Source organism: Bactrocera latifrons, unplaced genomic scaffold (genome assembly GCF_001853355.1).
Source record: "Bactrocera latifrons isolate USDA-ARS-PBARC rearing strain unplaced genomic scaffold, ASM185335v1 scaffold_6, whole genome shotgun sequence".
NCBI classification, from domain to species: Eukaryota; Metazoa; Arthropoda; class Insecta; order Diptera; family Tephritidae; genus Bactrocera; species Bactrocera latifrons.
In genome coordinates this window covers 1,977,966-1,999,890 of record NW_017537267.1, presented here as the reverse complement: position 1 = coordinate 1,999,890, position 21,925 = coordinate 1,977,966, and positions in this window count along the sequence as shown.

Genomic DNA, 21,925 nt, shown 5'->3' with positions numbered 1-21,925 from the left:
ATTTAAATAAAAACGTTAGCGAGGTAATATACTAGATCCTCACAAAGACCTTTGGCATGGTTTATAAACGAAAAGATCGAATGAAAAGGTCACTTAGAATGGTAGCAACTTTTATTTATAAAATATAACTACAATTATTCTATGCCCTTCCCATTGATTGAAGAACTTCGTTATCGTCGATTTTGTGGCATATAAAAGATCAATGGAAAGGTCCCTTGCCTACCACAGTAAAATATTGAATTATCGAAAAGTTCTTTTGCCATCAGTGTAAAAATGTTCACATTCTTCTTTTGAAACCATCTTTACTCCAATAAGAGAGTTCCGCATTGCGTTAAAACTTCCCAGCCAAGCTCTCCCAGTTTATGCCGAATCTTCAAAGATGTGTGCGGTCTAGCGTTCTTGGTTTTGGCTATTTTTTTTCGATTGCTTGCTCAATCTCATCAGTTGTTGACATTTAAATGTAAAATCCATCCTTCAACCTGACTGGAGCAGCTCTCCCACCAAACACGCAGCATAACCTTTGGATGCGTTAATCTTGGCTTTGCGACCATTTGTTGAGCTTCACCAAATAGTACAATAAGCTGTTGATGGTCCTTCTTTTTTCAAGGTAGTCAATAAAATTATTTTATTGTGAATTTCATTAATTTACAAACTAATGAATCTTCAGTTGTTATATATTTACGCAACTTTTGAAGATTAGGGCTCATCATATGGACTTAAACTTTTTAATTGACCTGCTATTCATCAAGTTTTGAGATATTTTAATGACATACTATATATTCGTCATGCTTCTTTGAACATAATTTGGTTATAAAAATATTCCCAACTACATACCCTTTCTGAATCCCATTGTTTCAATTTGGATAAACAAGATTATTAGGAAGTTGTCAAGGAACTTTACTAATCCCTTAAAAATAGACTTATTCACTACTTTGCGCTTTGTGCTTCTCCTCGACAATCTTTCTAGTATTTCAGTGCTGGTCTCTCTCTTTGGAAACATTGTCGTGTTGAGTACCATAACGTGAGTCAATGGTCGTTGTAAAGGTGATAATAGATATTTTATCAGAGGAGACCAGGATTCACGAAGATTAACAATCGAAAACTGTTTTATTTTTCTATGAATATGGCTAGAGGAAATCACTTAATACCTAAATTGAAAAAAGCATGCAATTGGATAGCATATTTTTGTTTTTGTTCAAAATTGAAGTTTGAGGATCATTGGGGTTTTAAAGACTTAGAATCAAAATACAATTATTCATTATGCTTTCCAAATATAATTTTCCCCTTTTTATACCCAGAACAGGGTATATTAAGTTTGTTACGAAGTTTTTAACACACAGAAGGATGGGTCAGAGACCCTATAAAGTATATATAGTAATGATCAGTACGTCGAGTTGAGTCGATTTAACCATGTACGTCTGTCTATCTGTCTGTCTATCTGTCTGTTTATATATAAACTGGTCCCTCAGTTTTTAAGATATCGTTTTGAAATTTTGCAAACGTCATTTCCTCTTCAAGACGCTGCTCATTTGTCGGAACTGCCTATATTGGACCACTATATCATATAGCTGCCATACAAACTGAACGATCGGAATCAAGATCTTGTATGGAATACTTTCACATTTGAGAAAATATATTCACGAAATTTGGTATAGATTATTTTCTAAAGCAACAATGTAATCTCCGAAGAAATTGTTTGGATCGGATTACTATAGTATATAGCTGCCATACAAACTGAATGATTGAAATCAAATGCTTGCATGGGAAACTTCCTCATTTGACGATATATATTTTTATGAGTTATTGTTCATAGAGATAATGTAATATCAAAAGAAATTGTTCAGATCGGCTCACTATAGCATATAGCTGCCATACAAGCCGAACGATCGGAATGTATGGAAAAGTTTCGTATTTGACGTCGTATCGAAATTTTGAATGGATTACTGCTTAAGGTAACAATATAATCTCCAAAAGAATTGTTCAGAACGGATTACTATAGCATATAGCTTACAAAAAAGCTGAACATACAGTTACTAACAGAAATGCACCTGTGAAGGGTATTTAGCTTAATGTTTTTTCTTATTTGTATTTAATGTGTCAGTCATGGTTACCATAATATTACGAGCTAGCTTATATATTTGATGAGAGCCATGTAAAAACCATTTGATTAGATTTTGCTGGCTTCAGTCACCTTATTTATACTAAGCCTTCTAGTCAAAGCAGAAATGCCACCAGAAAGCAACAAGCTTATACAAAACCATCCGTTAAATAACAAAAATCGCAGATTTTCGCTAACAAAATTATTAAAATATTGGGGAACGCCTGTATCAACATAGAAAATTTGCCTAAAAGCAAATATTTGTATATACAATAGACTGCTTAGTATTGATGGAGGAAAGCCGCTTTGGCAAGCGGAGAATCACCAGCTCCTATGTCAACTCAATCAGCCAGCAGTGTCATCAAATAACGTATGTGGCTTTGAAATCGGTCTTTAAAAAATATATTGCTGCACTTTATGGTTTCATACGCGCAATCAAATGGCGGTATAACGGCTTTGTGCACGTTAAACTTTCCGCAACATCTTTTTTGTTGCATTTGTAGCTGACTTTTATTTATAATACCATCAAATACCGGAGCCTTACGGACACAGCGCGCCAAGAAGATGCGTGTAAGCACATTTAAATTTTAACGAGCTGTCAGTCGGCGGACATGAAACAAAATAAGAGCGCTTAATATGAGGAAAAAAGGATGAAGATATTAAAGGGAAATGAAAAATATATAAAAATAGCGATACGGCAAAGTCAGCGGGTAAAATTTTATGGCATACATGTATTAGTCATGCTCGCCACCCTCGTCACTTGCCGACAAAAACGCACACATATGAGGAATATATGTATGCAGCGTGGGTACGAGTGCTTACCGATTGTTATTTAAACCTAAAATGAAGTACGAAATTTTTTGAAAAACTCAGATTTATTTCTCAACTATTGCGCTCTACCGAGAACTACGGAGCTCCCATGAATCTGATAAGCCCTGGTCAACAACCAAAACGTCTGTGGCTGCGAGATTCTTCTGTGCCAAGGTGGAACGCAGCACGGCCTCTGAACTACTTGCTCACGCTAAGGTTGGTGCCCCCATTGGAAGCTTGACGAATGCAAATTGCTGAAGCTGTATGGAAGAAGGCAGGGTGGAATCATCTAGAGACTTTCTCCCCGAACATGTTGAAGTGACTGACTTTGATATGGCAACGCGTGATATACGCGTAATGGTAAAACACCTTCATCACTCATGTGAGCATGAAAGTATCGTCACAGATCTTCAAAAGCAAGGGTTTAAAGTTACGATGATCTTAAACAAACTTCAACATAAACAAAAAGTCCGTTCAATATGTTTACAGTATGCTTCGCATCTATAGAAAACATTAAGAAAATCTACGAAGTCAAACATATTTTAAATATATAGGGATCAGAATGTTCCAAAGCGTTCATAGAAGAAGAAGAAATTTTCCGAGTTGACCCCAGATTCCGGTTCTGTTCCGGTGACGTAGATCTGACTGTCATGAGAATGAATGTGGCATCCTTTGTTGACGATTTCGACCAAACTTAATTTAATGTACGAGTAACCTTAGCAAGGTTTTTTTTTGCTGGATGTACCAACTTACCTAACCGAGATAAACTTTACCTTTCGGCAAGTAAAATTTTCAAGTTTGGAAAGAAAATGAGGTCTTATAACCAGCTTTGACAAAGGAAGTTTGCTGGCTAAAGGCCATGTGCTCATTTCAGATTTCATATTCGGTTTTATTATTAGGTGCGGTGTTCATATACTTGGGCTCCCTCTCAGGCCGCTATCTCTGCTAGCTAGGTGCAATCGCTGTGATGATCCCGTGGTTATCTTTGCAATGCAGAGTGGTCATCTAAGGGTTGACGGCGAAATTGCAGTGCCAACTCAATGGCAGCAAGCATAGAACGTATCTTGAGACCTTGTCGGGGTTTTAGTGGGGACGGAAGGCATTTGTAGCCGAGAAGCCATTTCAGCAAGATTTCACTCCGCTTAATAAAGTTTGTCAACTCAAATGTCTAAATTCCGAGCATCGTTTCCATTAGGTTTCCACTAGAGTCTCTTGAGAATCTAGTATCCGTTTTGTAAGAATTTTACAATTTCCCTTTTATTGTTGGTTAGTTCAGCCGCTTTTGATATAGAGATAGACGCTGTCAAGAAAGCCACTTAATCTGAGTCCGAAGCTCTCGGGATTTGTCTTAGTTTGTGACTTAGTTATGTGCGGTGTCGTTTCGCCCCATCACAGAGACTGGTTCAGATAGGTATAGCCTTTTAAACTATACCCTCCATCTCTGCTGCTTTGGTCGGGGACTGCTTATGGTTATTCGCAGCTAGCTATCGGCCACCTGCTGACCGCCACAGTCGCTCAAGCAAGCCTAAGTACTAACCCAGCCGCTCTCGTATATGTGTACTTTCATTGAACTAACGACCTCCTGCTGGCTCATTTCCCAGTAGCTCTGCGTTTTCTTCATCAGCGAGTGGCCCACGTACAAAGTTGGCAGCACTGATGAGCCATTGGAGCGGCATCGAATGTCAGTTATTTAATTTTAATTTTTTCCCGCTGTTCAGCGCCTGCTAGTTGCCATAATAAAAATAAATAACGATGCAAGAGGATCACCAGCAGACGCACCAGGCGCTTAAAGCGCAAAGCGTAAAGCTTTTCCGTTGTGATAACCAAGGATTTTTTGTTGTGATTTTCTCTGTGGATTATAAGCTTTGCTATCATACTTCGAGTAGCGGTATGTGTTATAAAATGCAATAATTACTGCGGACGTAGTCGTTGATGAAGAAATATGCGTATTTGAAAATCAAAATGTATCAATGTGGGAGTGGATGTGCGTGGGCACCTCCCAAAGTTTTTGGCAGTTCATTGTTCGTGTTCTCGTACGTGTGTCTGCGTGCCTGTGCGCCAGCGACATTGTGGTGGCACGTGCTTGGATTTTTGAATGCCGCATTAGTTGTGCGCCGAAATTGAAAACAAACATTTTGTAATTTTCTTTGCATTAATTCTTATAAATTGTGAAATTTCGTCCAGCAGCTAACTTGTTTGTGTGCATGAAGCCTCATCAGCGGTTTTGTTATGACAGCATCTGGCACTTGCTTGCAAAAAATAAATTAAAAATTTGAATTTCGCACTTTCAATTTTCTTGTTTCTGCCGCAGGAATTCAGCGATGTTGCAATTACGCAGAAATATTTATTTAAGTTATTCTGCCAGGTGCTTATTTTGTACAAAAGAGTCTTTAAATAGTTCACATTGATATTCCTTTAAGAAGGTTAATTTTTAACGGCCAACGAAACAAAATACAATTGAAAAAATCTTTGGTTTGAGTGCCTGGAACATCAAAATTTGATTAATTGAACAACTTTTAGAGGGGTGCGGACCCTATTTTACGCAGAAATCAAGTTTTGACCCTTCAATGGTTTCCGGAAGAAGTCAAGAATAGAGTTAGCAACGAAAAACTGAGCTAATTATGTTTGATACGGGACTTGTCCTTTATATTTCGGGGTTAAAAACAATTAATAATCATCGAATATCATTTTCTTGGTTTTGAAAATATTCTATGTTAAGATCCATATATCGTCACCTGAAATGCAAAATAACGTAACATCACTTTTCGTAGGTTTACAGGAGAAGCAAAAAACTGTATAAAAAGAAAACCAATTGAGATATTGAAGTAAAAATTTAAAATCTGAATTAACATTAAACTATAAGTGTATTTACAAAAAAACAAAAAAACAAAAAAAAAAAAAAAAAAAATCTTAGGTGTCTTACGTTATTTTGAATTTGCATTTCTGAATCAAAATAACGCATGATCAATCTAAATTTGTATAAAAATTTTAAACTTTTATCGTTAACCTTTGCGGGTACAAAAGATTAGGCTACTGAATTTCAAAATTTCTGGCAGTCCTTTGTGGAAGAAGCCGATACTCGTCCTTAAAACAGGTTTTGTAATATATGGATCCTGTTGTATCATATGCCAAAGCAGTAATCATATTTACTGTGGGATCTCCAGCTTTATTACCTGATAAAAAAATAATAAAGTAATTTTATAATTTTGTTATTTTAAAAATCTATAAATATTTTAAATAAGTAAATAAATATATAATAAAAAGCTCGGCGTGAAACTTTTAAAAGTTTTGTACATGTACGTATCTAAATAGATGTATAACTGTTTACCTGGTCGAATAGATGAATGCCGCTTTGGAAGTTTTTCATAATCCAGGAAATAACAGTGTTGTAGGTGATGAACAACTAGTGGATATGGATTTTTTCGTGCGTCTTTCATTACTTCATCTAGTTGGATGGATTAATTAATATGTTTATTATTCATTTTTCGTTGTATTAATGAGTGAGTAGAGTCACATTCCATTTATGTATGCCCTGCGACTAAATACTTATGCTCAAGGGCGATACCATTTGCATTATTCGATTTACAGTCTCGAGAATAAACTTCATAGACATTTGCATACGATTTAAATTCTGACTGAAAATACAATTTATTTGTATACTGACGTCGGTAATGGAATTGTTGTTTCGGAATGTCTTCCAACCATTTAATTAAATAATTCAATCTATTATATATTGCTGGAGTTTTCCCGTTTTGTGTTTTTTCTATTTTACACTTGCAAAATTCTTTTATTTTCAGGACCCAATTGAGTGCTATAAAGTTCACTGGAACTCAACCAACTTCATACCACAGTTTCCGAAGTACCAAAAACTATTTACGATGCAAAAAATAGGATACTAAATGTGAACGTCGGGAATTTTCCACATAAATCCGCTTTTTAGCATGAACTTCAATACTGCTAGTTACATAAACTTTCTTTTGGTCCCATGACATTTGCCAAAACTTTTCAAATATCTCCTTCCGTACATTTTCCGAATACAGAGCACAATGCCGAGTTGAACTTATTACACAATAATTAGATGTGCATGCTGCTTTTATTTCTCGTGGTTTCCTTTTGATAAGCTGTCATATTTTTTAACATACATTCGATTTTTTATATTGTCTTCCCTTTTGTAAATTTTTTTACAACCTTGCAAACTTTCTTTATTATTTTCAGCATCTTTAATTATGGAACACATCTTATTATTTCACAACACTTTTCTTTTTTTCCTTGTTTTATAACTTTCAGTATAAAAATCAATTATATTATATCACCATATAATAAATATAACAATTAATCAAGGCTAACTCTGTTAAAAAAATAAATAAATACTCTGCTATTTTTACATGAGTGATGATACGTTATTTTGTTTAACGAAATCATGCTCTTGTTGATACGTTTCATTTTGAATTTTTAATATAACTTGGGTATTTTGGATCGCAAAAGCCTAAAGTTTCTGACACTTATGTAATTTGATGTGGTGAATCGTAATCAATAAAAAAACCAATTTCGAATTTTTTGATGATACGTTATTTTGTATTTAAGGTGCATATTTTTTTTTTTTTTGCTTGTGGCTGAACTAATTGTCGGAGCACTTTTGCCACTCTGGTTAAAGTTCCTCGAAAACATGTGTTCTAAACGAACAAATCGTCTCTTCACGTGTCGAAAAACGGGGAGGAAAAGCAGTTGTTTGGTGCCAACTGGGGACTCATCACTTCGTTGCTTTGAGTCCTTAAAAATGCGGTCGTTTCAGTCGACAAGTGAGAGCTCGCATTGTCGTGGTGAAGAGTGATTCGTCGTCATTATACACCACTTAGAACTTGCTGTTCTCCTTTCTTCCAGTGGTATGGTTGTAACATGTCCAGTTTTTACAAAAAACAGGGACAACAAGTCGATTGCTTTTGGGCTCATATGCGTAAATCCAAGTTTCAATTATGACCTCTTCTGTTTAAGTGCCTCACTCACAGCCCAGCTGAGCACAACACATTTTAGAATGGAAACCCACTAAAGGGACAACATAACTTTTTTCTGACTATCATCTCTTTAAAGAAGTTTTAGCTGGTTCATTTTAGTTATGTCATAATCTCATTTGGTTTACATTCTTGCAAATAACCCATATTCAAAAATGAAAGCGGCGAGCTGCCACATTCTGTAAGAACACGAGTAACCCGTATGTCAAACTTCGAAATTAATCATAGACACTTCATGTTGTGAAGAGTAAATTTATATCTTTCAACAATCTTTCGAGCGATTATTCGAGAGACCTTCCAGGGCGTGTATGCACCACCTTAACAAAGAAATACTCTTTTTATTTGGCACTTCGGCTGGTTCAGGCCGAATATATGAAACTTCCCTAGCTGTCTCTATTCTTTGTGCGGACATGCCGGTTGTACATCCCAAGTGGCCTAGTGCTTTCTTTGTATTTGTAAGCCTTTAACTATGTTCATGCTTATACAGTTCGTGGTTCCATTGCTTACGCGGACGCTTCCAAAGTTCTTGCGAAAAACAGTTCTCTCGAATCGAACAGTCGTCATCGTCCATATTTGCTGATTGTACTCAATGCCGTTCTGCATTACCCTATGAGCTCGCAGGGGTACCAAATTTACACATGGTGTCGAATTCGATCGGCTTTAAACCGACAAAAAAAGTTATAGGTGTCAATCTGTTTGTCAGGGGTCTTATCCAGGATTTAACGTATTTGTAAAAAACTGGTATATAATATACTTTCCAAGTCTGAAGACACACAACTTACGCTTTTCCAGCGCCTTGCCGCCGGGTTTAAACAGCTCAGCCGGTCATACATTGGCCCCTGGAGTTTTGTTATTTAAAAAGACTGTTTTACTTCGTTTTGGTCCAGTGGAGGAACGACAATGCCGTCGAGGTAGATTGTTGATAACGGTTCTTCTTCATCCGTCGCAGCACTGCTTTCGCCATTGAGCAAGTTGGAGCCGAAAGGTATTTAAGAACATTTTTTAATAAAAAGCCTTGTCATCATGCCGAAATATATAACGGTTAAGTTTGAACGAAACGGAAATATTTTGTGAATGAGCCAATATAATCTGTGTGTGTATTTAGTAAATGTGATGCATGTATGTATTTCATCGTCTGCCTTGAATCATGTGTTCTACATATTTTCATCAGCGCTGTGAAGTGAATTGCTTCAAGTCGCTGCGATTGATGCGAAGCTGATAATTTCTGTATTTCAGATGAAAAATGTGAGCGAAATATGCAAAAGACATATGCTTTTTGCAAATAATTCATTTGCTTCTTGATTTTGCGCCCCGCACATTGGGAAGAAAGTCTGCAGTTTTTGCAGCAGTCATGCATGGAAATTTATAATTTAGCGCAGGCATTTTGCTGATTGATTGAATTTAATTGAATGCCTGTATTAGAGATTAATATTTCGAGGAATTTGCTTGCTACTGAATTTTCGATTTGCTTCAAGTAATTTTTGCCGCAGTATTTAGTGCCTATCAGCACAATTTGCATTCACACATTTTATTAGAGCGTAACAAAGTTATTAAATAACGAAAATGTGAACTACAATATTCATTATTACTACATTCCTAAATAACTTTCGATTTTATATTATTCATGTCAAGCATAATAAACGATTGTTATATTTTTCCAAGATGTGTATCACACATATTCGTATATTGTATACTATATACCAACTGTTCTTGGCAGGAAGCTCAAAGAAAGTCTGCCACTAAAATTGGTTTTGAAGGAAGGCATTCCTTCAAGGGGTGTATCACCCTTACTCACTCGTAACAGCGACCCCCCAAATTTTCGATATCATTTTTGTAACACGGTTCGTCTTTTGCTTTAAAATAGGTTAGGTTTCGGTGATCACTTCCTCTTTCGACAAAAAATTTATCCTAGCGTTCATTTTTAGAGACCTGAGAATAGGAAATTGTCACTGGGCGCCAGATCAGGGAATTATTCTAGCGCAACCTAAAATACAAACGTCATTACCTTTCCAGCGAACTTTTGCATTTTCTATGACTTGGGGCGGCAGTAACAAGCTCTTTTGGAAGTCTACTCTGTTCACCATCTTCGGTGCTCTTTTTGATTTTCCTAGATCAGTCTCCGGAAACTCGTCGTCGAGCCAAGTTTTTGGTTCAACTGAAAAACAAAAAAAAAATCATGTTATAAAAAAGATTGTAACTACATATAAAGGTGCTGAAAATGTAAATGTAGAAAATTACGATATTAAGAAGTTAGTATTAAATTTAGGTAATACGTTACAGGGCACTCGAAGTGTAACCAAGAAAAAAAGCCCTAAATTCGGTTTGGAAAATGTATTTTTATTTATTTTAAAGTACAAAATGTGTGAAAATAATCATAAATTCAGAACCCATTCACTTTTACTCGATATAACCATCTTTTGCCTTAACTATGGCCTTGAGACGGTCAAAAAACGAATCGCAAGCTGCCCAAATGTGACTTGCCGGTATTTTGGTGCACTCACGGACAATGGCTTTCTTTAGCATTTTAAGACTGGCGTATTTTTTACTCCCGACCTTGCTCTCCAGAATGGCCCCGAGCTAATAATCCATTGGATTCGCATCTGGTGAGTTAAAGAGCTCGGGACGTTGTTTTTCGGTCATTCTTGGTTCACGCGCGCTTTGTGAGACGGTGCTGAGTCTTGTTGAAACGTCCATGGTTTGCGACCGAAATGTTTGTTTGCCCAAAACAATTGGAGAGCTCCCATCTGCGGTGACAGCGGAGCAAACCATTATTTGTTACGGGTGCTGCCTCCTGGTGGCCAACCGATGACTTAGACTCTCGCATGAACGGTCGATCGAGTAAACGCTATCGTTTTGAGAGTTTACGAATTGGAAAACATTTTTCCTCAGAAAACACAATTTTCGGAATTTTACCGCTTTCGGCCAAGCGAAGCAACTCCTTTGCCTTTGGATGCTGCGGTCGGCCACCACAATAACTATGTTTCAGAAATGTCGTTTCTCATTTTGAAAATTTCTTCAATAACCGTTTATGACAAAAGCGTAATTCTTCTTGGTAATAGGTTAGGTTAGTTCAAGATGTCGATCATAATTGGAATTTCACTTGGAAAACTTAGAACGCCTCTTATATAATAAGTCATAAGGCTCAAGTTCAGTGCTAAAACTAATGGTTCCAATGGAGATGTAACTCGGCCCTATGCCAATGTGAGCGGCGTAATGTGCTCCCCCTGACAGCTTCGTCGGCTTTACATCAGTCGGCGATTCTACTAAAACGAGCCTGACAACTAGCGAGTTCAGCTCTGGTATTGCTGCTTCATTTTCGGAGTGCTTGTTCACTTCCTTGAAAGAGACGTGGCTTTGTAACAGTACATCTGCCGCCACCTTAATACCAGCTATTTCTGCCTGGAAAAAAGCTCTGGCGACGGATACATTCTTACATAAAACTCCTCCTGCAAGCTTAAGTATCCCTCTTATCTTCAAGCCATTCACATATCCTTCGTCTGTATATAAGTAGATAAAAAAAAACTACCGGGAGCAACCTCTGCTTCAGAGTGATTCAAGTTTTCAGGAATACAGTTCAAGAAAGAGAGACTTTCAGCGTATACTTGTTCGATTTTTTTCATATATCCAGATCCCTTGAGCCTTTGGGCTCATTAAGTGAAGTTAAACATTGATGTTTTACACTTCAGCTCAGTTCAAAAATTAGTTGTTTCCAACCCCCTATCTAAAAATAACTAAATTTAATACAGAGCGGCTATTACTGCGATTGCTTTCGTCACTCCTAATTATACGACATTCGTATATACCTCATGCTCACGTAACGTTATCATGATATTAGATGAACATTAATAGCTAAAATACTAGTACCTCGAGTATTGATAATTAATCCTATTTGCATTAGTACTTTATTATTGTATTAGTACTTTATTCAGAGAAGTGTTAGTAATTAGGTCAATAAGAAACTAATATAATTTAGATAGTAATCAGTGGGAGAGTAATTCAACTAATCTACTGAATTCATTTAATGCAGTGTAACTGGTGAAAATGTCCTTCTAATGAGGACAAAGTAATAAATCAAGTGCATTGCAATGTCCTTGCTGTTAGCTTGTCACACTTTTATTATACTTTATATTCAACAGTGTTGCCAATATATTATTCTCTATTTGAGTTTGGGTATTTATTGTAGGACACTAGCTGCAAAAAGTATTTTATTTACAATGATTGCTTGTTTGTTGTTCTTTCAACAAAAGCGAATGGTACGACATTTTATATTTCGGAATTAGAGAACAAAAACAAATATTAATTCTAGATGATCAATCATTTTATTTAATTTTTTGTTTTTAATATTCTCCATCAAGAACTATATATTGGGTAGTTGAGAAATCATCACGGAAGAAGTACGGCCCAATGTTTCGGCCAGCTCATATACCGCAGTAAACCGTAACTTTTTCGCCATGCAATGGTGACTCATGGAGCACGAGCGAATTTCTGCCTGGCCAATAGCGCCTATTTTGCTCATTGAAAAAGCCATTCAGTCAGAAGTGAGCCTCAACGCTGAATATAGTTTTTCGATGAAAATCCGGATAATTTTCAAGTTATAGCTCAGGCCAAACACGAATTTGATCTTCCGAGGACATAGGCCAAAATCTTTTCCCAAAATTCGCCGTAGCGGCAGCACAGAGATACCCAGCACTTGAGAATGCTTCTTTATCTCTCTGGCATGGCAACTTTTTGTACTGTACCTGTGGCTTCAAATTTTACCACTAGACACTCAATTGTTGATCTGACAGGACGATTATGATGATAATAAATTGGGCGTAGCACTCTTAAAATTGAGGTCGGTGACTCCGAATTTCGGTAGGAAGTGTTAATAATAATTTTGATTCGTTATGGATCGTATATCTTTCCATGATGAAATGGCCGAAGAGAAATGTCAAAAGTGCGGGAAAAAATTATGGCGTCGTTTCCTGTCCCTATTGGTCTATTTTTGTAGCGTGCCTATTGAAAAACCCGTTATAATGCTGCTACAAATTGGTTATATATTGGGTAGTCAAAAAGTGTTTTCGTATTTTGTCAATAGATGTCGCATCTTCAGTGCTACCCATCACATTGTGTCCTACCATATAGTGTTGGAAAGGTGAGATTTTAAGTTTAGTTTAACCAAAAAAAATTAAAATTAATAATTCGGTAGTGTTGGAAAAAGTTAAAGCTGACCAAGGAAAAGTGAAAATTATGAAGAAATCGCTAGATTTTGAAATTTTTCTATAAGAAAGGAAGAATGCTATGAAAGCTACCAAAGAAATTTGTGAAGAGACGACGCTACATCAGTTCGTGTAGCACACCAATGTTTTGCTCGCTTCCGTTCTGGAAATTTCGAAAAATCGATTTGCACAGACGAATGTTTTACACTGATGGAATAATGTCGCTAGCGAAAAAATGGCAAAAGGTGGTCGACCAAAATGGTACATATTTGTTAATCTATTTATTAATATAAATATATAAAAATAAGTTGAAGTTTGGTTAGAAATACGAAAATACTTTTTCGACTACCCATTGCATAGGTTACAATTACTAAATGTTCATACAGCGTACAAGTTTTTTATTTTCCATTTTTTTAAATCGGTAAATCATTTCTAATCACTAATTATTAAGTCGAATAACTATTCCTTATCTCTAAGAGAAGTGAACTTGAGCTATCCCAAAAAAATTACAAATATAATTGTACCGTACTTTTACCAATTTATGAAATCATTTCTTAACTTACGCCAATGCATGGCAACCATGATTTCACAAATCCCATTAATTTGCATCGAAAAAGTCTAGCGGCTAGAAATGACTTTCATTTTCACATCACTTTTGACTTTGTTGACAGATATGAAAAATTTAAGATATTATATGACCTGCATATATTTATTTGATTAGGCTAGTGAGGTAATAAAACTGATAGCAGATCAAGATAAAACTTCATAAATGCAAAATAAATAATTTAGTTAAGAATAAAAATAATATAGGGAATATAAATGTAAGCTTAGACTTCGCCAGTTATTAACGTTTTTCTATTGGCATAGAAAATTTTATTATTTTTTTTGAATTTTCAAACTCAAAATTATTCTCGATTTTATTTTATATATTAACTTTTCAAGCATATAATATTTTCGAAATAGCATCAGGTATTCTTATAAATTTGTCAGCTTAAAAATATTTTTCCAATGGCAGTTTTGTTTTTATTGTATTTTTATTTTTTGTTTGTATGATAGATTAGATAAAAATGTGTTGCTGTTTTCGTTAATCCTGGTCCATTAACCATCAGTCAAAGGGTTTGCATAAATATATTTCTCCAGCTCAGGTGTAAAAAGTGAATTCCGATCTAATGCAAATTTATAGCCGCATTGCAGTGCGCTGCTGAGAATTGTTTGTTTATGGCACTACAATAAAAGCAACAAAAGTAAATGGAAATAATACCAGCAGACGTATGCAGTTACCTACAAAATAAATAAATAAATCAATCACGCTTAGGTAAATATTTGCATGCAAAATCACATACATATAAACAGAACACAGTCGTGTGCAGAATAATGGAAGTGTTCCCTTTGGAATGCAACAAAAACTGTGATCGAAAGCGGGAATTAAGCGAACGCCAGTATTGTCGTCTCGCTCAGGCCTCACACTTTTCAGGCTGTTTCTTTATTTAATGTAGTTCGATACTATTTCGTAGAATCCTCTGACTCTGACCTCTATTTTCTTCGGAGTTGAACTACTTTTGTAACATTTTCTGTTGTTTGAAATATTTCAACTCCAACAGCTAATATTATAAACGCAACTGTGTATATTGTAAGCATTTAAATATGCTGAAAATTTCCCTCAAACTGAAAATAATTCCTGGAAAATATTATTCTCTGTTGGCTTTTCGCTTTTCAACTGTATTTATTTCCGAGTAAAACACAACAACACCATCATATTGCAATTTTATTTCAGTTTGTTTCAATTTAGTTTAAGCAGACAGACTGAGATTTGTATCGGTTTGTGTATATGTGTGTTTTATTGATATTTGGTTGAGACAATCATAAAGTTGCTTTTATCTGAGTTTGATTGAAATTTGGCGTTTTAATCTGCATGCTCGACTTGGTGTTAATAACTTGGTGATCCGCATAAATCACGCCATAAACGTTACTGCTACAAGTTTGATGTATTAAGTGAAGCGAGAGTTTAGTCGAAAAGCTTTTTCTTTGTTCGTTGAATTAAAAGACAGATAAGCACAAATTTTAATCAATCACTAAACTGTAATTCAGTACTTAAAAAGACCGGGGAACCTGATCTGACCCCATTTAAGCCAATAACCCGCAACTCGGTTTATTTAATGTAAATTTTCCTAGTTTCTTACCAAGATCTTATATTAAAATTTATTTAAATTGAAATAATGGGGACCTCAGTAGATATTCTGTGCTGATCGACCGAAGTTTGAGCATTCATAAATATGGATTTCCAACGGTGTTATCAATAGAAGCACATATGTAGTTTTAAGGTTCCATTTTCTTCCTAATCTCCTTTCACGATCGCAATGATATTCTGGATCGTTCGGTATAACATGTTCGTTTGTTTCATAGTAAATTTTAAAAAATTATATCGAATATGATTACTTTCATTGCCTACGTTGGTTTACTCGAACATTGCGATAGCTTCATGGGAAGCAGTATATAATTTAATTGAGATAGACACCCGAACCTAAGGTCTGTTCTGTGTTTGCGAAAATACTTGTAAAATTAACATGCTTTTTAATGCTATTGTTATGCCTCTTTTATCACTCTTTATGACTTTTATGACCAAACTAGAAGTAGTTGCCAAAAAAGAGTGATCCATTTCGTGGTTTCTAACTTTTTATTTATTTTTTGAAGATTTTATTTTTCTAATGTTGGTCGCAGCTAGTACGTCTCAGATGGTCCATCCGTTAAATCCAATTTCTATGACTCGTTCGAGCATTTCGACTGGTAACTGGCGAAAGACATGTGCGATGTTTTGCTCTACGAACTGAATCAAAGCGGGATTTGAATAAATTGTGAACGCTGTTTAGCCGTACATACGTTTTTCATGATAAAATGCCCAACAATACCAAACAAAAATAATATGACCCACAATTCACGCGTTGTCCGTCAAAAAGAGGCTACTGAAAAAAGTACCTTTATTCGGATCATCCGTTAGATTCGCAATAAGAGTGTTAGATCAGGGTTCGCAGAGATTGGAACTAGTCAGACACCACTCTAGTTCAAAGCTAGAAATTTTTGTCAAAGTCCCACCAATTTGACAGATTATGTTCATCTTCGCTAGTGCTTGCCAAAAGGAAAGAACTTAAAGTCATTCTCGATCTCAAATTGCTGGGATACTACTTTACATACGTGTACTCCAAAAATACATTTTAATTGTCATTCTTCCACTTTTAGTCAACCACCTCAGTTTCCTACAGAATTTTCGAAAATTCCAACGCCCACTTACATATCGACACACAATTCCCCGCAAAGCGCTCACATGCCACTGTGCACCTCGTTATCTTTTAGAAAGTACATATTGTCCCATTACTGCAACAATTGCATTACATTTGATTACATAGACAATTTTGTTTTGCAATCATTCATTGTTGAGTGACAATTGTGACGGTCGCTGCTTTTTTGCGAAAGTGTGAAAACGCAATTGAAATGCGAAAGCCATAAGAAATGCGCAGAAATAACACAAAGCACAATATACATACATATATGCAACAAATAACAAAAGAGAAGAAGCAGTGGAATGAAATAATAATCATAATAACAAACGAGGCATTGAAAGGGCCTTTGGAAAATAAAATAATTGAATAATAAATTGGAAAGCAAGCAGTGTGACATTGCCATGAAATTGCTACACTGTAAAATAGTGCTAAAAAATATGGCATATAATTTTAGTTGCAAGAATGAGTGGGTGTGCTGAGAGTTGTATTGTCGGAAGTTACATATTTATTTAGGCAGCTGTCGAGAAATCTTAAAATACATTAGGTTGACTTTGAAACGATTTTATAATTTGGGACACTCTTTAGATGAATACGCACTCGTTTCACTCTGTCTACAATATGACAGCATATATTGTTGCCACTCACTTTTATTTCTAATTAGATACATATTCAATTTACAGATTGATAGTGTTGCCAGAATATGCAATTTACACATTTACAAGGTGTTTTCCAAAGTAAACAGGACTTTTTGAATCAAGCGCCTCCTTGTGACGCTATCTATATGTCGACTCGTGCGTTAGAATCTACTATCTTTATCGATGGTTCAGTGAGAATGATATCACATTTCATCGATTGGAAGTGAAGTTTGTTTGTGCCAACATTAAATTTTGTTTTAAATCAATTGATGAAACAAGTTTATGGCGATGACAGCAGAGAGCACGAGTGGTTTCAACATTTTCAAAGTGGTCGTGAGGACATAAATGACGATCAAGAAGTGGGGCAATCAAAATCCGTGATCACCGGAAATTCCATTAAAACTCAAAAATCAGCCGAAATCATCAATGAAATTCATGAAAATTCAATTGAACATCTCCAAAACATCGATTTCTCGGATTTTGACCAAACATTTGGGCTTACTGAAGGGGTGTGCCCGGCGCACAAATTGACTGACGAGCAAAAATTGCTCCGAATCCAAATTCGCTTTTAAAACTCCATAAGGGTACAGCCATTGTTTTCATTGCCATCTAAGGTTTTCTTTTTACCAATGCAATGTCCACTATTTGTCCCATACTGCTCTTCATTGTGAAACTGACGTTGAGCAACACCAAAAGCTCCGTCAGAATCGGGAAGGACCTCTTCTCCGAGCCGTTCGATACCAAACGAGGTTTCAGACAAGGCGACTCCTTATCGTGCGACTTCTTCAACCTGCTTCTGGAGAAAATAGTTCAGCTATACAATATACAGCTCTGTCTGCTTTCTCCAGACTGGACAAAGAAGCAACACAAATGGGTCTGGCAGTGAACGAGGGCAAGACGAAATATCTCCTGTCATCAAACAAACAGTCGTCGCACTCGCGACTTGGCACTCACGTCACTGTTGACAGTCATAGCTTTGAAGTTGTAGATAATTTCGTCTATCTTGGAACCAGCGTAAACACCACCAACAATGTCAGCCTAGAAATCCAACGCAGGATAACTCTTGCTCTTGAGAAGCAAATGGTGCAGAGGCTTGGACGATGTCAACAACGGATGAGTCGACGTTGCGAGTTTTCGAGAGAAAAGTTCTGCGAAAGATTTATGGTCCTTTGCGCGTTGGCCACGGCGAATATCGCATTCGATGAAACGATGAGCTGTACGAGATATACGACGACATTGACATAGTTCAGYGAATTAAAAGACAGCGGCTACGCTGGCTAGGTCATGTTGTCCGRATGGACGAAMACACTSCAGCTCTGAARGTATTCGACGCTGTACCCGCCAGGGGAAGCAGAGGAAGAGAAAGACCTCCACTCCGTTGGAAGGACCAGGTGGAGAAGGACCTGGCTACGCTTGGAATATTCAATTGGCGCCACGTAGCGAAAAGAAGAAACGACTGGCGCGCCAATTAAGAAGAAGAAGAGCTCTTCATTGTGTTGCTTATGGCCTATTTAACATAAACGATTTTCTCAATTACGATGTTAGGCGCGGAAAAGGTCTGACGTGTGTTCACTTCCCTCCCCCGCAAATCGCAGAATGAAACTATATATGTGTAGGTATTTGTACTTACCGTTATCAGTAATTACACGTGCATGCCTTTTGTGTATTTGCTTTTATAAACTATATTTGCTGATGGTTTTGTGTCCGCTGCTTCTTGATTGAAGTGTTATTACTATTGTTGTCCAAGCGGCATAAGCACGATCAAAGCAACTCTTTGCAACTTCGCACACAATGCGCTGCCAGAAGATGTAAAATGTTAGCAATCAGCGTTGCATCAAAGCGAAACACCGCAAAATTCCCGATGTTATTATTCGTGTTTTATTTCTTAGAGATTTGATTTTATATTGTGATTGCTGAATACCTGAATTATTCTTAATTTGCACAATTAGGACACTTATAATAACTTTAAACATTTATTCTGGAGACGTTAAAATATAGATGACATTATACTTGCATAAAAGTGAATAATCCAATTTTAGAATTTTAGTGTGAATTTTGTGAATTTTAAGATTAATAAGTTTGTGACAAATTTTAATCACAAATCAATTATTCCTCATTAAACTGTTTATTTTCTCTATCGCTACTATTTTCGCATATTATTATTTTATTTATTTATTTAAATATGACCTCTAAATAAATTTATAAGGGAAACTAAGTAAACTGACTGCTTATGACGTCGCCCTAAAATATTATTCATTCTCTGCTTAACATTTGAAATGCACAATCGGGAAAGGATGTACATAATTATGTGGCAACTTTGCTTTTATTTATTTAAACGGTACGAAGCTGGTGCCCATAAATGAGGCGTGACCAAATGAGATTGAGTCAAGCAATTACCTAATTGCCAGAGAAGTTTTAACTTCAAAATCACATATTTTTAACGCCTATAGCGTAATCCAATCGTACTTTTGAAGAGGGAGATACAATTACTAAAGTAATATATTGGTAAAAATAATATATTGCCTTATACATATACATATGTCCATTTTTATATTACAATATAGCCTGAAATCTAGTATAGAATATTGAAAACATCGAAATTTAAAATATCTCTCTAAAGGAATTTGTGAAACTTTAAATTATTTTGAAAGATATTCGCGTTTTACACGACACTCCTCATCACACCAGCTGTTCTTTCAAGTAAAGTAGAAAATCTTTCGGCTGTCTGTTGTGATTGTAGCTTTTCGACGTCGAACCTTCTTTGTCTTTGGCAATGTGTATTTTTTGCTGCACAGAGGCGGGTGTGTTTCTTGACTGTAACAAGATTGTGGTCCGATTCAATGATAGGACTTCGGAGCGTACGCACATCTAAAACACTGCAGACGTGTTTTCCCGTCTATCATAACAAGATCGATCTGGTTGGTGGGTTTTAGATCCGGAGACAGCCAGGTGCTTGATGAATTTTCTTATACTGAAATCTAGTACTACAGATAACTATATTTCGGGCGCCGGGACTTCGTTTTGATGCTGATTGTGGCTAGATGTTTATCCATCGTGTGAATGCCAGGACGAAGTCTCTCTCCGACTACGAATACCACATCAAATTTGCGCTTCTAAATTTCAACACCTACTCGTCTCAGTCCTTGTACCGTCCATCGCAATTTTTGGACGGCGGTGATCTTAGCCCTTATTTTTACGAGAGCATCAACCAATTGGGATGCGGCACCTTCAAAATTAAAAGACCAGACATTCCAGGTGCATGCCCTCGAATCGTAATGCTTTTATTTTGCATGTAAACGTCGGTTCTTATTGGAACTTTTCAAGAGCCCATATATCCAAGCGATGTCGCTGGGAATTTCGAGTAACTTCAATTCTATATTTTCTTCACTGATTGCTGGACGTGTCCTACTCGGTCGAATATTATACAAGAAGGAATTCTGAATCTCATGATGGGTGATGATGTGGCGAATAGTACGCTCAGTAGGCCGATTATGTTGTACATTCTCTACAGAACGTGTCACGACGTAAACTTCAGCTCGTTTTAAACTAAACCCGTGGCTTCAAAAAAGCCTGGAAGTTTATGTATAGCGTGAGAGCAACCTAGTATAACCTCACCTAACGCAACATAGGTCAAGTTTACAATGTTCGATTCCATAAAATTAATTTATGGAATATGAGATATATGAGTTGCTTAAAATAATTGTTATGTGTCTTTAAATATTTATTTCAGGTAAATTTTCAGGCAACTTCACTAAAGTACGGTAATTGTATAGTGTATGACGGTCATGCTTCCAGCGCTTAGGCTCTTACCATAATTCGAATATATTTGAGTTATTTCACTTCCACTCTCTCAGAGTCCCTTACTCGTTAGTATTACTCATATGCACGTTGGTTATGGAACCAAAAGTTTATGGGCATCGATAAATATCTCAATACTTGAAATATAAATATTTTTCATTTGCAAGCCAGTTGAGTGCGTGGAACGAGCAATACGAGATAAACGATAAAAAATAATATTAAAAATATGTCATAAAAATAAAATGCTCACTTATGTAGTGATTGCTGACGGCTTCATCGCTTCACCAGATTTATGCTACGCACTACCAGTTATTGACTAACAGTTACACTGTATGAGCCTTCAATAGATGTAGGTATATTTACATTCACATAACCTCTATTAGTTGCCGCGTTCTAACCCAGTCGTAAACAACAATTTTAATATATGTATATATGTATATCCTCGGAAGCAAGCTTATCCGGATGAACATACACACCCTTATACGCCTGAATATATAATATTAGTGTTAGTGCGGTTGATGTAATAAGCAGCGAAACATCCTGTATCCTGCAGCTGAAGCCCTGTCGCTGACTGATTTTATGCTGCAACAGGAAACGGTAGCGATAGTATTAGATATATACATGGTATAGTACGAGGTATTAGTAAAAGCTAGGGGTTAGGGTGTGAGGATTACATAGTTATGTGTATGAAGGCGCAAGCTTAAGCTTCTGAACGCCCACAAAATGGCATATTTGGTTTTACCGCTTGTTAGTATAATTCAATTTATACCATATGAAATGAAATTAGGTGAGGAAATGTTATTTATAGAAGACTGACGTTGTGTTTGTTTGCTGCTATGTTGGTATTAAGGAGAACGGCTTACAAAATATAAAACAAATATTTGTAATAATATATGCGCCTTTTTCATTATTTTTCGCAGTACTAGAGACTGAGGTATGTCATTTCATGAGCTATTAATATTGAATACCTTAAGGGGTTAGGGGTAGTTAGAGGCACGAAAAAATTACACGTTTCAGTATGTTTTTTTATTTTTATTTTTGTTGTTATTAAATCGTGTGGCATTATTATGGCATGTGTTGACTTGTCACAAAAATTTCAACA